We start from the raw sequence: 17729 nt of genomic DNA, 5'->3' as shown, positions 1-17729 counted from the left end.
CTAACCCTAACACTATCCTAGAGCTGATGCTAACGCTAAACCTAACCCTACCCCTAACCCTAATGCTATCCTAGGGCTGACGCTAACGCTAACCCTAACCCTAACACTATCCTAGGGTTGATGCTAACCCTAACACTAACACTATCCTAGGGCTGATGCTAACCCTATCCCTAACCCTAACACTGTCCTAGGGCTGATGCTAACCCTAACCCTAACTCTAACACTATCCTAGGGCTGAGGCGAACCCTAACCCTAACACTATCCTACGGCTGATGCTAACCCTAACCCTAACCCTAACACTATCCTAAGGCTGATGCTAACCCTAACACTAACACTATCCTAGGCCTGGTGGTAACCCTAAGCCTAACCCTAACACTATCCTAGGGCTGATGCTAACCCTAACCCTAATAATATCCTAGGGTTGATGCTAACCCTAACCCTAACCCTAACACTATCCTAGGGCTGATGCTAACCCTAACCCTAACAATAACACTATCCTAGGGCTGATGATAACCCTAACCCTAACTCTAACACTATCCTAGGGCTGATGCTAACCCTAACCCTAACAATATCATAGGACTGATGATATCCCTAACCCTAAACCTAACACTTTCCTAGGGCTGATGCTAACCCTAACCCTAACGCTAAAACTATCCTAGGGCTGATGCTAACCCTAACACTAACACTATCCTAGGGCTGATGCTAACCCAAACCCTAACCCTAACACTATCCTAGGGCTGATGCTAACACTAACCCTAACTCTAACACTATCCTAGGGCTGAGGCTAACCCTAACCCTAACACTATCCTACGGCTGATGCTAACCCTAACCCTAACCCTAACACTATCCTAAGGCTAATGCTAACCCTAACACTAACACTATCCTAGGCCTGGTGCTAACCCTAACCCTATCCCTAACACTATTCTAGGGCTGATGCTAACCCTAACTCTAATAATATCCTAGGGCTGATGCTAACCCTAACCCTAACCCTAACACTATCCTAGGGCTGATGCTAACCCTAACCCTAACCCTAACACTATCCTAGGGCTGATGCTAACCCTAACCCTAACCCTAACACTGTCCTAGGGCTGATGCTAACCCTAACACTAACAATATCCTAGGCCTGATGATATCCATAACCCTAAACCGAACACTATCCTAGGGCTGATGCTAACCCTAATCCTAACCCTAACACTATCCTAGGGCTGATTCTAACCGTAACCCTAACACAATCCTAGGCCTGATGCTAACCCTAACCCTTACCCTAACACTATCCTAGGGCTGATGCTAAACCTAACCATAACCCTAACACTATCCTAGGGCTGATGCTAACCCTATCCCTTACCCTAACACTATCCTAGGGCGGATGCTAACCCTAACCCTAACCCTAACACTATCCTAGGGCTAATGCTAACCCTAACACTAACACTATCCTAGGCCTGATGCTAACCCTAACCCTAACCCTAACACTATCCTAGGGCTGATGCTAACCCTAACCCTAACACTATCCTAGGGCTGATGCTAACCCTAACCCTAACCCTAACACTATCCTAGGGCTGATGCTAACCCTAACACTAAGACTATCCTAGGCCTGATGCTAACCCTAACCCTAACCCTAACACTATCCTAGGGCTAATGCTAACCCTAACCCTAACACTATCCTAGGGCTGATGCTAACCCTAACCCTAACACTCTCCTAGGCCTGATGCTAACCCTAACCCTAACATTTACACTATCCTAGGGCTGATGCTAACCCTAACCCTAAACCTAACACTATCCTAGGTCTGATGCTAACCCTAAACCTAACACTATCCTAGGGCTGATGCTAACCCTAACCCTAACCTTAACACTATCCTAGGGCTGATGTTAACCCTAACCCTAATACTATCCTAGGGCTGATGCTAACCTTAACCCTAACCCTAACACTCTCGTAGGGCTGATGCTAACCATAAACCTAACACTATCCTAGGCCTGATGCTAACCCTAACCCTAACACCATCCTAGGTCTGATGCTAACTCTAAACCTAACACTATACTAGGGCTGATGCTAACCCTAACCCTAACCCTAACACTATCCTAGGGCTGATGTTAACCCTAACCCTAACACTATCCTAGGGCTGATGCTAACCCTAACCCTAACCCTAAGACTCTCCTAGGGCTGATGCTAACCCTAACCCTAACACTATCCTAGGCCTGATGCTAACCCTAACCCTAACACTATCCTAGGGCTGATGCTAACCCTAACCCTAACCCTAACACTATCCTAGGCCTGATGCTAACCCTATCCCTAACCCTAACACTCTCCTAGGGCTGAGGCTAACCCTAACCCTAACACTATCCTAGGGCTGATGCTAACCCTAACCCTAACCCTAACACTATCCTAGGGCTGAGGCTAACCCTAACCCTAACACTATCCTAGGGTTGATGCTAACCATAACCCTAACCCTAACACTATCCTAGGGCTGATGCTAACCCTAACCCTAACACTATCCTAGGGCTGATGCTAACCCTAACCCTAACCCTAACACTATCCTAGGGCTGATGCTAACACTAACCCTAACACTATCCTAGGGCTGATGCTAACCCTAACCCTAACCCTAACACTATCCTAGGGCTGATGCTAACCCTAACCCTAACACTATCCTAGGGCTGATGCTAACCCTAACCCTAACCCTAACTCTATCCTAGGGCTGATGCTAACCCTAACCCTAACACTATCCTAGGGCTGATGCTAACCCTAACCCTAACCCTAACACTATCCTAGGGCTGATGCTAACCCTAACCCTAACCCTAACACTATCCTAGAGCTGATGCTAACGCTAAACCTAACCCTACCCCTAACCCTAATGCTATCCTAGGGCTGACGCTAACCCTAACCCTAACCCTAACACTATCCTAGGGCTGATGCTAACCCTAACACTAACACTATCCTAGGCCTGATGCTAACCCTAACCCTTACCCTAACACTATCCGAGGGCTGATGCTAAACCTAACCATAAAACTAACACTATCCTAGGGCTGATGCTAACCCTATCCCTTACCCTAACACTTTCCTAGGGCGGATGCTAACCCTAACCCTAACCCTAACACAATCCTAGGGCTAATGCTAACCCTAACACTAACACTATCCTAGGGCTGATGCTAACCCTAACCCTAACCCTAACACTATCCTAGGGCTGATGCTAACCCTAACCCTAACTCTAACACTATCTTAGGGCTGAGGCTAACCCTAACCCTAACACTATCCTACGGCTGATGCTAACCCTAACCCTAACCCTAACACTATCCTAGGGCTAATGCTAACCCTAACCCTAACACTATCCTAGGCCTGATGCTAACCCTAACCCTAACCCTAACACTATCCTAGGGCTAATGCTAACCCTAACCCTAACACTATCCTAGGGCTGATGCTAACCCTAACCCTAACACTCTCCTAGGCCTGATGCTAACCCTAACCCTAACATTTACACTATCCTAGGGCTGATGCTAACCCTAACCCTAAACCTAACACTATCCTAGGTCTGATGCTAACCCTAAACCTAACACTATCCTAGGGCTGATGCTAACCCTAACCCTAACCTTAACACTATCCTAGGGCTGATGTTAACCCTAACCCTAATACTATCCTAGGGCTGATGCTAACCTTAACCCTAACCCTAACACTCTCCTAGGGCTGATGCTAACCATAACCCTAACACTATCCTAGGCCTGATGATAACCCTAACCCTAACACCATCCTAGGTCTGATGCTAACTCTAAACCTAACACTATACTAGGGCTGATGCTAACCCTAACCCTAACCCTAACACTATCCTAGGGCTGATGTTAACCCTAACCGTAACACTATCCTAGGGCTGATGCTAACCCTAACCCTAACCCTAAGACTCTCCTAGGGCTGATGCTAACCCTAACCCTAACACTATCCTAGGCCTGATGCTAACCCTAACCCTAACACTATCCTAGGGCTGATGCTAACCCTAACCCTAACCCTAACACTATCCTAGGCCTGATGCTAACCCTATCCCTAACCCTAACACTCTCCTAGGGCTGAGGCTAACCCTAACCCTAACACTATCCTAGGGCCGATGCTAACCCTAACCCTAACCCTAACACTATCCTAGGGTTGATGCTAACCCTAACCCTAACACTATCCTATGGCCGATGCTAACCATAACCCTAACCCTAACACTATCCTAGGGCTGATGCTAACGCTAACCCTAACACTATCCTAGGGCTGATGCTAACCCTAACCCTAACCCTAACACTATTCTAGGGCTGATGCTAACCCTAACACTAACACTATCCTAGGGCTGATGCTAACCCTAACCCTAACCCTAACCCTATCCTAGGGCTGATGCTAACCCTAACCCTAACACTATCCTAGGGCTGATGCTAACCCTAACACTAAGACTATCCTAGGCCTGATGCTAACCCTAACCCTAACCCTAACACTATCCTAGGGCTAATGCTAACCCTAACCCTAACACTATCCTAGGGCTGATGCTAACCCTAATCCTAACATTTACGCTATCCTAGGGCTGATGCTAACCCTAACCCTAAACCTAACACTATCCTAGGTCTGATGCTAACCCTAAACCTAACACTATCCTAGGGCTGATGCTAACCCTAACCCTAACCTTAACACTATCCTAGGGCTGATGTTAACCCTAACCCTAACCCTAACACTATCCTAGGGTTGATGCTAACCCTAACCCTAACACTATCCTATGGCCGATGCTAACCATAACCCTAACCCTAACACTATCCTAGGGCTGATGCTAACGCTAACCCTAACACTATCCTAGGGCTGATGCTAACCCTAACCCTAACCCTAACACTATCCTAGGACTGATGCTAACCCTAACCCTAACACTATCCTAGGGCTGATGCTAACCCTAACCCTAACCCTAACACTATCCTAGGGCTGATGCTAACCCTAACCCTAACAGTATCCTAGGGCTGATGCTAACCCTAACCCTAACCGTAACACTGTCCTAGGGCTGATGCTAACCCTAACACTAACAATATCCTAGGCATGATGATATCCATAACCCTAAACCGAACACTATCCTAGGGCAGATGCTAACCCTAATCCTAACCCTAACACTATCCTAGGGCTGATTCTAACCGTAACCCTAACACAATCCTAGGCCTGATGCTAACCCTAACCCTTACCCTAACACTATCCTAGGGCTGATGCTAAACCTAACCATAACCCTAACACTATCCTAGGGCTGATGCTAACCCTATCCCTAACCCTAACACTATCCTAGGGCGGATGCTAACCCTAACATTAACCCTAACACTATCCTAGGGCTAATGCTAACCCTAACACTAACACTATCCTAGGGCTGATGCTAACCCTAACCCTAACCCTAACACTATCCTAGGGCTGATGCTAACCCTAACCCTAACTCTAACACTATCTTAGGGCTGAGGCTAACCCTAACCCTAACACTATCCTACGGCTGATGCTAACCCTAACCATAACCCTAACACTATCCTAGGGCTAATGCTAACCCTAACCCTAACACTATCCTAGGCCTGATGCTAACCCTAACCCTAACCCTAACACTATCCTAGGGCTGATGCTAACCCTAACACTAACACTATCCTAGGGCTGATGCTAACCCTAAGCCTAACCCTAACACTATCCTAGGGCTGATGCTAACCCTAACACTAACACTATCCTAGGCCGGATGCTAACCCTAACCCTAACCCTAACACTATCCTAGGGCTAATGCTAACCCTAACCCTAACACTATCCTAGGGCTGATGCTAACCCTAACCCTAACACTCTCCTAGGCCTGATGCTAACCCTATCCCTAACATTTACACTATCCTAGGGCTGATGCTAACCCTAACCCTAACCCTAACACTATCCTAGGTCTGATGCTAACCCTAAACCTAACACTATCCTAGGGCTGATGCTAACCCTAACCCTAACCTTAACACTATCCTAGGGCTGATGTTAACCCTAACCCTAATACTATCCTAGGGCTGATGCTAACCTTAACCCTAACCCTAACACTCTCCTAGGCCTGATGCTAACCCTAACCCTAACCCTAACACTATCCTAGGGCTGATGCTAACCCTAACCCTAACACTATCCTAGGGCTGATGCTAACCCTAACCCTAACCCTAACACTATCCTAGGGCTGATGCTAACCCTAACACTAAGACTATCCTAGGCCTGATGCTAACCCTAACCCTAACCCTAACACTATCCTAGGGCTAATGCTAACCCTAACCCTAACACTATCCTAGGGCTGATGCTAACCCTAACCCTAACACTCTCCTAGGCCTGATGCTAACCCTAACCCTAACATTTACACTATCCTAGGGCTGATGCTAACCCTAACCCTAACCCTAACACTATCCTAGGTCTGATGCTAACCCTAAACCTAACACTATCCTACGGCTGATGCTAACCCTAACCCTAACCTTAACACTATCCTAGGGCTGATGTTAACCCTAACCCTAATACTATCCTAGGGCTGATGCTAACCTTAACCCTAACCCTAACACTCTCCTAGGGCTGATGCTAACCATAACCCTAACACTATCCTAGGCCTGATGCTAACCCTAACCCTAACACCATCCTAGGTCTGATGCTAACTCTAAACCTAACACTATACTAGGGCTGATGCTAACCCTAACCCTAACCCTAACACTATCCTAGGGCTGATGTTAACCCTAACCCTAACACTATCCTAGGGCTGATGCTAACCCTAACCCTAACCCTAAGACTCTCCTAGGGCTGATGCTAACCCTAACCCTAACACTATCCTAGGCCTGATGCTAACCCTAACCCTAACACTATCCTAGGGCTGACGCTAACCCTAACCCTAACCCTAACACTATCCTAGGCCTGATGCTAACCCTATCCCTAACCCTAACACTCTCCTAGGGCTGAGGCTAACCCTAACCCTAACACTATCCTAGGGCTGATGCTAACCCTAACCCTAACCCTAACACTATCCTAGGGTTGATGCTAACCCTAACCCTAACACTATCCTAGGGCTGATGCTAACCATAACCCTAACCCTAACACTATCCTAGGGCTGATGCTAACCCTAACCCTAACACTATCCTAGGGCTGATGCTAACCCTAACCCTAACCCTAACACTATCCTAGGGTTGATGCTAACCCTAACCCTAACAGTATCCTAGGGCTGATGCTAACCCTAACCCTAACCCTAACACTGTCCTAGGGCTGATGCTAACCCTAACACTAACAATATCCTAGGCCTGATGATATCCATAACCCTAAACCGAACACTATCCTAGGGCTGATGCTAACCCTAATCCTAACCCTAACACTATCCTAGGGCTGATTCTAACCGTAACCCTAACACAATCCTAGGCCTGATGCTAACCCTAACCCTTACCCTAACACTATCCTAGGGCTGATGCTAAACCTAACCATAACCCTAACACTATCCTAGGGCTGATGCTAACCCTATCCCTAACCCTAACACTATCCTAGAGCGGATGCTAACCCTAACCCTAACCCTAACACTATCCTAGGGCTAATGCTAACCCTAACACTAACACTATCCTAGGGCTGATCCTAACCCTAACCCTAACCCTAACACTATCCTAGGGCTGATTCTAACCCTAACCCTAACTCTAACACTATCTTAGGGCTGAGGCTAACCCTAACCCTAACACTATCCTACGGCTGATGCTAGCCCTAACCATAACCCTAACACTATCCTAGGGCTAATGCTAAACCTAACCCTAACACTATCCTAGGCCTGATGCTAACCCTAACCATAACCCTAACACTATCCTAGGGCTAATGCTAAACCTAACCCTAACACTATCCTAGGCCTGATGCTAACCCTAACCCTAACCCTAACACTATCCTAGGGCTGATGCTAACCCTAACACTAACACTATCCTAGGGCTGATGCTAACCATAACCCTAACACTAACACTATCCTAGGGCTAATGCTAACCCTAACCCTAACACTATCCTAGGGCTGATGCTAACCCTAACCCTAACACTCTCCTAGGCCTGATGCTAACCCTATCCCTAACATTTACACTATCCTAGGGCTGATGCTAACCCTAACCCTAACCCTAACACTATCCTAGGTCTGATGCTAACCCTAAACCTAACACTATCATAGGGCTGATGCTAACCCTAACCCTAACCTTAACACTATCCTAGGGCTGATGTTAACCCTAACCCTAATACTATCCTAGGGCTGATGCTAACCTTAACCCTAACCCTAACACTCTCCTAGGGCTGATGCTAACCATAACCCTAACACTATCCTAGGCCTGATGCTAACCCTAACCCTAACACCATCCTAGGTCTGATGCTAACTCTAAACCTAACACTATACTAGGGCTGATGCTAACCCTAACCCTAATCCTAACACTATCCTAGGCTGATGTTAACCCTAACCCTAACACTATCCTAGGGCTGATGCTAACCCTAACCCTAACCCTAACACTCTCCTAGGGCTGATGCTAACCCTAACCCTAACACTATCCTAGGCCTGATGCTAACCCTAACCCTAACACTATCCTAGGGCTGATGCTAACCCTAACCCTAACCCTAACACTATCCTAGGGCTGATGCTAACCCTAACCCTAACCCTAACACTATCCTAGGGCTGATGCTAACCCTAACCCTAACCCTAACACTGTCCTAGGGCTGATGCTAACCCTAACACTAACAATACCCTAGGCCTGATGATATCCATAACCCTAAACCGAACACTATCCTAGGGCTGATGCTAACCCTAATCCTAACCCTAACAGTATCCTAGGGCTGAATCTAACCGTAACCCTAACACAATCCTAGGCCTGATGCTAACCCTAACCCTTACCCTAACACTATCCTAGGGCTGATGCTAAACCTAACCATAAAACTAACACTATCCTAGGGCTGATGCTCACCCTATCCCTTACCCTAACACTATCCTAGGGCGGATGCTAACCCTAACCCTAACCCTAACACAATCCTAGGGCTAATGCTAACCCTAACACTAACACTATCCTAGGGCTGATGCTAACCCTAACCCTAACCCTAACACTATCCTAGGGCTGATGCTAACCCTAACGCTAACTCTAACACTATCTTAGGGCTGAGGCTAACCCTAACCCTAACACTATCCTACGGCTGATGCTAAACCTAACCCTAACCCTAACACTATCCTAGGGATAATGCTAACCCTAACCCTAACACTATCCTAGGCCTGATGCTAACCCTAACCCTAACCCTAACACTATCCTAGGGCTGATGCTAACCCTAACCCTAACACTATCCTAGGGCTGATGCTAACCCTAACCCTAACCCTAACACTATCCTAGGGCTGATGCTAACCCTAACACTAAGACTATCCTAGGCCTGATGCTAACCCTAACCCTAACCCTAACACTATCCTAGGGCTAATGCTAACCCTAACCCTAACACTATCCTAGGGCTGATGCTAACCCTAACCCTAACACTCTCCTAGGCCTGATGCTAACCCTAACCCTAACATTTACACTATCCTAGGGCTTATGCTAACCCTAACCCTAAACCTAACACTATCCTAGGTCTGATGCTAACCCTAAACCTAACACTATCCTAGGGCTGATGCTAACCCTAACCCTAACCTTAACACTATCCTAGGGCTGATGTTAACCCTAACCCTAATACTATCCTAGGGCTGATGCTAACCTTAACCCTAACCCTAACACTCTCCTAGGGCTGATGCTAACCATAACCCTAACACTATCCTAGGCCTGATGATAACCCTAACCCTAACACCATCCTAGGTCTGATGCTAACTCTAAACCTAACACTATACTAGGGCTGATGCTAACCCTAACCCTAACCCTAACACTATCCTAGGGCTGATGTTAACCCTAACCGTAACACTATCCTAGGGCTGATGCTAACCCTAACCCTAACCCTAAGACTCTCCTAGGGCTGATGCTAACCCTAACCCTAACACTATCCTAGGCCTGATGCTAACCCTAACCCTAACACTATCCTAGGGCTGATGCTAACCCTAACCCTATCCCTAACACTATCCTAGGCCTGATGCTAACCCTATCCCTAACCCTAACACTCTCCTAGGGCTGAGGCTAACCCTAACCCTAACACTATCCTAGGGCCGATGCTAACCCTAACCCTAACCCTAACACTATCCTAGGGTTGATGCTAACCCTAACCCTAACACTATCCTATGGCCGATGCTAACCATAACCCTAACCCTAACACTATCCTAGGGCTGATGCTAACGCTAACCCTAACACTATCCTAGGGCTGATGCTAACCCTAACCCTAACCCTAACACTATCCTAGGGCTGATGCTAACCCTAACCCTAACACTATCCTAGGGCTGATGCTAACCCTAACCCTAACCCTAACACTATCCTAGGGCTGATGCTAACCCTAACCCTAACACTATCCTAGGGCTGATGCTAACCCTAACACTAAGACTATCCTAGGCCTGATGCTAACCCTAACCCTAACCCTAACACTATCCTAGGGCTAATGCTAACCCTAACCCTAACACTATCCTAGGGATGATGCTAACCCTAACCCTAACATTTACACTATCCTAGGGCTGATGCTAACCCTAACCCTAAACCTAACACTATCCTAGGTCTGATGCTAACCCTAAACCTAACACTATCCTAGGGCTCATGCTAACCCTAACCCTAACCTTAACACTATCCTAGGGCTGATGTTAACCCTAACCCTAACCCTAACACTATCCTAGGGTTGATGCTAACCCTAACCCTAACACTATCCTATGGCCGATGCTAACCATAACCCTAACCCTAACACTATCCTAGGGCTGATGCTAACGCTAACCCTAACACTATCCTAGGGCTGATGCTAACCCTAAACCTAACCCTAACACTATCCTAGGGCTGATTCTAACCGTAACCCTAACACAATCCTAGGCCTGATGCTAACCCTAACCCTTACCCTAACACTATCCTAGGGCTGATGCTAAACCTAACCATAACCCTAACACTATCCTAGGGCTGATGCTAACCCTATCCCTAACCCTAACGCTATCCTAGGGCAGATGCTAACCCTAACCCTAACCCTAACACTATCCTAGGGCTAATGCTAACCCTAACACTAACACTATCCTAGGGCTGATGCTAACCCTAACCCTAACCCTAACACTATCCTAGGGCTGATGCTAACCCTAACCCTAACTCTAACACTATCTTAGGGCTGAGGCTAACCCTAACCCTAACACTATCCTACGGCTGATGCTAACCCTAACCATAACCCTAACACTATCCTAGGGCTAATGCTAACCCTAACCCTAACACTATCCTAGGCCTGATGCTAACCCTAACCCTAACCCTAACACTATCCTAGGGCTGATGCTAACCCTAACACTAACAATATCCTAGGGCTGATGCTAACCCTAAGCCTAACCCTAACACTATCCTAGGGCTGATGCTAACCCTAACACTAACACTATCCTAGGCCGGATGCTAACCCTAACCCTAACCCTAACACTATCCTAGGGCTAATGCTAACCCTAACCCTAACACTATCCTAGGGCTGATGCTAACCCTAACCCTAACACTCTCCTAGGCCTGATGTTAACCCTATCCCTAACATTTACACTATCCTAGGGCTGATGCTAACCCTAACCCTAACCCTAACACTATCCTAGGTCTGATGCTAACCCTAAACCTAACACTATCCTAGGGCTGATGCTAACCCTAACCCTAACCTTAAGACTATCCTAGGGCTGATGTTAACCCTAACCCTAATACTATCCTAGGGCTGATGCTAACCTTAACCCTAACCCTAACACTCTCCTAGGCCTGATGCTAACCCTAACCCTAACCCTAACACTATCCTAGGGCTGATGCTAACCCTAACCCTAACACTATCCTAGGGCTGATGCTAACCCTAACCCTAACCCTAACACTATCCTAGGGCTGATGCTAACCCTAACACTAAGACTATCCTAGGCCTGATGCTAACCCTAACCCTAACCCTAACACTATCCTAGGGCTAATGCTAACCCTAACCCTAACACTATCCTAGGGCTGATGCTAACCCTAACCCTAACACTCTCCTAGGCCTGATGCTAACCCTAACCCTAACATTTACACTATCCTAGGGCTGATGCTAACCCTAACCCTAACCCTAACACTATCCTAGGCCTGATGCTAACCCTAACCCTAACACTATCCTAGGGCTGATGCTAACCCTAACCCTAACCCTAACACTATCCTAGGCCTGATGCTAACCCTATCCCTAACCCTAACACTCTCCTAGGGCTGAGGCTAACCCTAACCCTAACACTATCCTAGGGCTGATGCTAACCCTAACCCTAACCCTAACACTATCCTAGGGTTGATGCTAACCCTAACCCTAACACTATCCTAGGGCTGATGCTAACCATAACCCTAACCCTAACACTATCCTAGGGCTGATGCTAACCCTAACCCTAACACTATCCTAGGGCTGATGCTAACCCTAACCCTAACCCTAACACTATCCTAGGGCTGATGCTAACCCTAACCCTAACACTATCCTAGGGCTGATGATAACCCTAACCCTAACCCTAACACTATCCTAGGGCTGATGCTAACCCTAACCCTAACAGTATCCTAGGGCTGATGCTAACCCTAACCCTAACCCTAACACTGTCCTAGAGCTGATGCTAACCCTAACACTAACAATATCCTAGGCCTGATGATATCCATAACCCTAAACCGAACACTATCCTAGGGCTGATGCTAACCCTAATCCTAACCCTAACACTATCCTAGGGCTGATTCTAACCGTAAACCTAACACAATCCTAGGCCTGATGCTAACCCTAACCCTTACCCTAACACTATCCTAGGGCTGATGCTAAACCTAACCATAACCCTAACACTATCCTAGGGCTGATGCTAACCCTATCCCTAACCCTAACACTATCCTAGGGCGGATGCTAACCCTAACCCTAACCCTAACACTATCCTAGGGCTAATGCTAACCCTAACACTAACACTATCCTAGGGCTGATGCTAACCCTAACCCTAACCCTAACACTATCCTAGGGCTGATTCTAACCCTAACCCTAACTCTAACACTATCTTAGGGCTGAGGCTAACCCTAACCCTAACACTATCCTACGGCTGATGCTAACCCTAACCATAACCCTAACACTATCCTAGGGCTAATGCTAAACCTAACCCTAACACTATCCTAGGCCTGATGGTAACCCTAACCATAACCCTAACACTATCCTAGGGCTAATGCTAAACCTAACCCTAACACTATCCTAGGCCTGATGCTAACCCTAACCCTAACCCTAACACTATCCTAGGGCTGATGCTAACCCTAACACTAACACTATCCTAGGGCTGATGCTAACCCTAACCCTAACACTAACACTATCCTAGGGCTGATGCTAACCCTAACACTAACACTATCCTAGGCCTGATGCTAACCCTAACCCTAACCCTAACACTATCCTAGGGCTAATGCTAACCCTAACCCCAACACTATCCTAGGGCTGATGCTAACCCTAACCCTAACACTCTCCTAGGCCTGATGCTAACCCTATCCCTAACATTTACACTATCCTAGGGCTGATGCTAACCCTAACCCTAACCCTAACACTATCCTAGGTCTGATGCTAACCCTAAACCTAACACTATCATAGGGCTGATGCTAACCCTAACCCTAACCTTAACACTATCCTAGGGCTGATGTTAACCCTAACCCTAATACTATCCTAGGGCTGATGCTAACCTTAACCCTAACACTAACACTCTCCTAGGGCTGATGCTAACCATAACCCTAACACTATCCTAGGCCTGATGCTAACCCTAACCCTAACACCATCCTAGGTCTGATGCTAACTCTAAACCTAACACTATACTAGGGCTGATGCTAACCCTAACCCTAACCCTAACACTATCCTAGGGCTGATGTTAACCCTAACCCTAACACTATCCTAGGGCTGATGCTAACCCTAACCCTAACCCTAACACTCTCCTAGGGCTGATGCTAACCCTAACCCTAACACTATCCTAGGCCTGATGCTAACCCTAACCCTAACACTATCCTAGGGCTGATGCTAACCCTAACCCTAACCCTAACACTATCCTAGGCCTGATGCTAACCCTATCCCTAACCCTAACACTCTCCTAGGGCTGAGGCTAACCCTAACCCTAACACTATCCTAGGGCTGATGCTAACCCTAACCCTAACCCTAACACTATCCTAGGGTTGATGCTAACCCTAACCATAACACTATCCTAGGGCTGATGCTAACCATAACCCTAACCCTAACACTATCCTAGGGCTGATGCTAACCCTAACCCTAACACTTTCCTAGGGCTGATGCTAACCCTAACCCTAACACTAACACTATCCTAGGGCTCATGCTAACCCTAACCCTAACACTATCCTAGGGCTGATGCTAACCAAAACCCTAACCCTAACACTATCCTAGGGCTGATGCTAACCCTAACCCTAACAGTATCCTAGGGCTGATGCTAACCCTAACCCTAACCCTAACACTATCCTAGGGCTGATGCTAACCCTAACCCTAACCCTAACACTATCCTAGAGCTGATGCTAACGCTAACCCTAACCCTAACCCTAACCCTAATGCTATCCTAGGGCTGACGCTAACCCTAACCCTAACCCTAACACTTTCCTAGGGCTGATGCTAACCCTAACACTAACACTATCCTAGGGCTGATGCTAACCCTAACCCTAACCCTAACACTGTACTAGGGCTGATGCTAACCCTAACCCTAACTCTAACACTATCCTAGGGCTGAGGCTAACCCTAACCCTAACACTATCCTACGGCTGATGCTAACCCTAACCCTAACCCTAACACTATCCTAAGGCTGATGCTAACCCTAACACTAACACTATCCTAGGCCTGGTGCTAACCCTAAGCCTAACCCTAACACTATCCTAGGGCTGATGCTAACCCTAACCCTAATAATATCCTAGGGTTGATGCTAACCCTAACCCTAACCCTAACACTATCCTAGGGCTGATGCTAACCCTAACCCTAACCCTAACACTATCCTAGGGCTGATGATAACCCTAACCCTAACTCTAACACTATCCTAGGGCTGATGCTAACCCTAACCCTAACAATATCCTAGGCCTGATGATATCCCTAACCCTAAACCTAACACTATCCTAGGGCTGATGCTAACCCTAACCCTAACGCTAACACTATCCTAGGGCTGATGCTAACCCTAACACTAACACTATCCTAGGGCTGATGCTAACCCAAACCCTAACCCTAACACTATCCTAGGGCTGATGCTAACACTAACCCTAACTCTAACACTATCCTAGGGCTGAGGCTAACCCTAACCCTAACACTATCCTACGGCTGATGATAACCCTAACCCTAACCCTAACACTATCCTAAGGCTAATGCTAACCCTAACACTAACACTATCCTAGGGCTGATGCTAACCCTAACCCTAACCCTAAGACTCTCCTAGGGCTGATGCTCACCCTAACCCTAACACTATCCTAGTCCTGATGCTAACCCTAACCCTAACACTATCCTAGGGTTGTTGCTAACCCTAACCCTAACCCTAACACTATCCTAGGCCTGATGCTAACCCTATCCCTAACCCTAACACTCTCCTAGGGCTGAGGCTAACCCTAACCCTAACACTATCCTAGGGCTGATGCTAACCCTAACCCTAACCCTAACACTATCCTAGGGCTGATTCTAACCGTAACCCTAACACAATCCTAGGCCTGATGCTAACCCTAACCCTTACCCTAACACTATCCTAGGGCTGATGCTAAACCTAACCATAACCCTAACACTATCCTATGGCTGATGCTAACCCTATCCCTAAGCCTAACACTATCCTAGGGCGGATGCTAACCCTAACCCTAACCCTAACACTATCCTAGGGCTAATGCTAACCCTAACACTAACACTATCCTAGGGCTGATGCTAACCCTAACCCTAACCCTAACACTATCCTAGGGCTGATGCTAACCCTAACCCTAACTCTAACACTATCTTAGGGCTGAGGCTAACCCTAACCCTAACACTATCCTACGGCTGATGCTAACCCTAACCATAACCCTAACACTATCCTAGGGCTAATGCTAACCCTAACCCTAACACTATCTTAGGCCTGATGCTAACCCTAACCCTAACCCTAACACTATCCTAGGGCTGATGCTAACCCTAACACTAACACTATCCTAGGGCTGATGCTAACCCTAACCCTAACCCTAACACTATCCTAGGGCTGATGCTAACCCTAACACTAAGACTATCCTAGGCCTGATGCTAACCCTAACCCTAACCCTAACACTATCCTAGGGCTAGTGCTAACCCTAACCCTAACACTATCCTAGGGCTGATGCTAACCCTAACCCTAACACTCTCCTAGGCCTGATGCTAACCCTATCCCTAACATTTACACTATCCTAGGGCTGATGCTAACCCTAACCCTAACCCTAACACTATCCTAGGTCTGATGCTAACCCTAAACCTAACACTATCCTAGGGCTGATGCTAACCGTAACCCTAACCTTAACACTATCCTAGGGCTGATGTTAACCCTAACCCTAATACTATCCTAGGGCTGATGCTAACCTTAACCCTAACCCTAACACTCTCCTAGGGCTGATGCTAACCATAACCCTAACACTATCCTAGGGCTGATGCTAACCATAACCCTAACACCATCCTAGGTCTGATGCTAACTCTAAACCTAACACTATACTAGGGCTGATGCTAACCCTAACCCTAACCCTAACACTATCCTAGGGCTGATGTTAACCCTAACCCTAACACTATCCTAGGGCTGATGCTAACCCTAACCCTAACCCTAACACTCTCCTAGGGCTGATGCTAACCCTAACCCTAACACTATCCTAGGCCTGATGCTAACCCTAACCCTAACACTATCCTAGGGCTGATGCTAACCCTAACCCTAACCCTAACACTATCCTAGGCCTGATGCTAACCCTATCCCTAACCCTAACACTCTCCTAGGGCTGAGGCTAACCCTAACCCTAACACTATCCTAGGGCTGATGCTAACCCTAACACTAAGACTATCCTAGGCCTGATGCTAACCCTAACCCTAACCCTAACACTATCCTAGGGCTAATGCTAACCCTAACCCTAACACTATCGTAGGGCTGATGCTAACCCTAACCCTAACACTCTCCTAGGCCTGATGCTAACCCTAACCCTAACATTTACACTATCCTAGGGCTGATGCTAACCCTAACCCTAAACCTAACACTATCCTAGGTCTGATGCTAACCCTAAACCTAACACTATCCTAGGGCTGATGCTAACCCTAACCCTAACCTTAACACTATCCTAGGGCTGATGTTAACCCTAACCCTAATACTATCCTAGGGCTGATGCTAACCTTAACCCTAACCCTAACACTCTCCTAGGGCTGATGCTAACCATAACCCTAACACTATCCTAGGCCTGATGCTAACCCTAACCCTAACACCATCCTAGGTCTGATGCTAACTCTAAACCTAACACTATACTAGGGCTGATGCTAACCCTAACCCTAACCCTAACACTATCCTAGGGCTGATGTTAACCCTAACCCTAACACTATCCTAGGGCTGATGCTAACCCTAACCCTAACCCTAAGACTCTCCTAGGGCTGATGCTAACCCTAATCCTAACACTATCCTAGGCCTGATGCTAACCCTAACCCTAACATTATCCTAGGGCTGATGCTAACCCTAACCCTAACC

The sequence above is a fragment of the Lemur catta genome, chromosome 12, assembly GCF_020740605.2.
Source record: "Lemur catta isolate mLemCat1 chromosome 12, mLemCat1.pri, whole genome shotgun sequence".
Classification (NCBI taxonomy): domain Eukaryota; kingdom Metazoa; phylum Chordata; class Mammalia; order Primates; family Lemuridae; genus Lemur; species Lemur catta.
The sequence above is the reverse complement of the archived record's forward strand: the minus strand, read 5'-3'. Positions refer to the sequence as shown.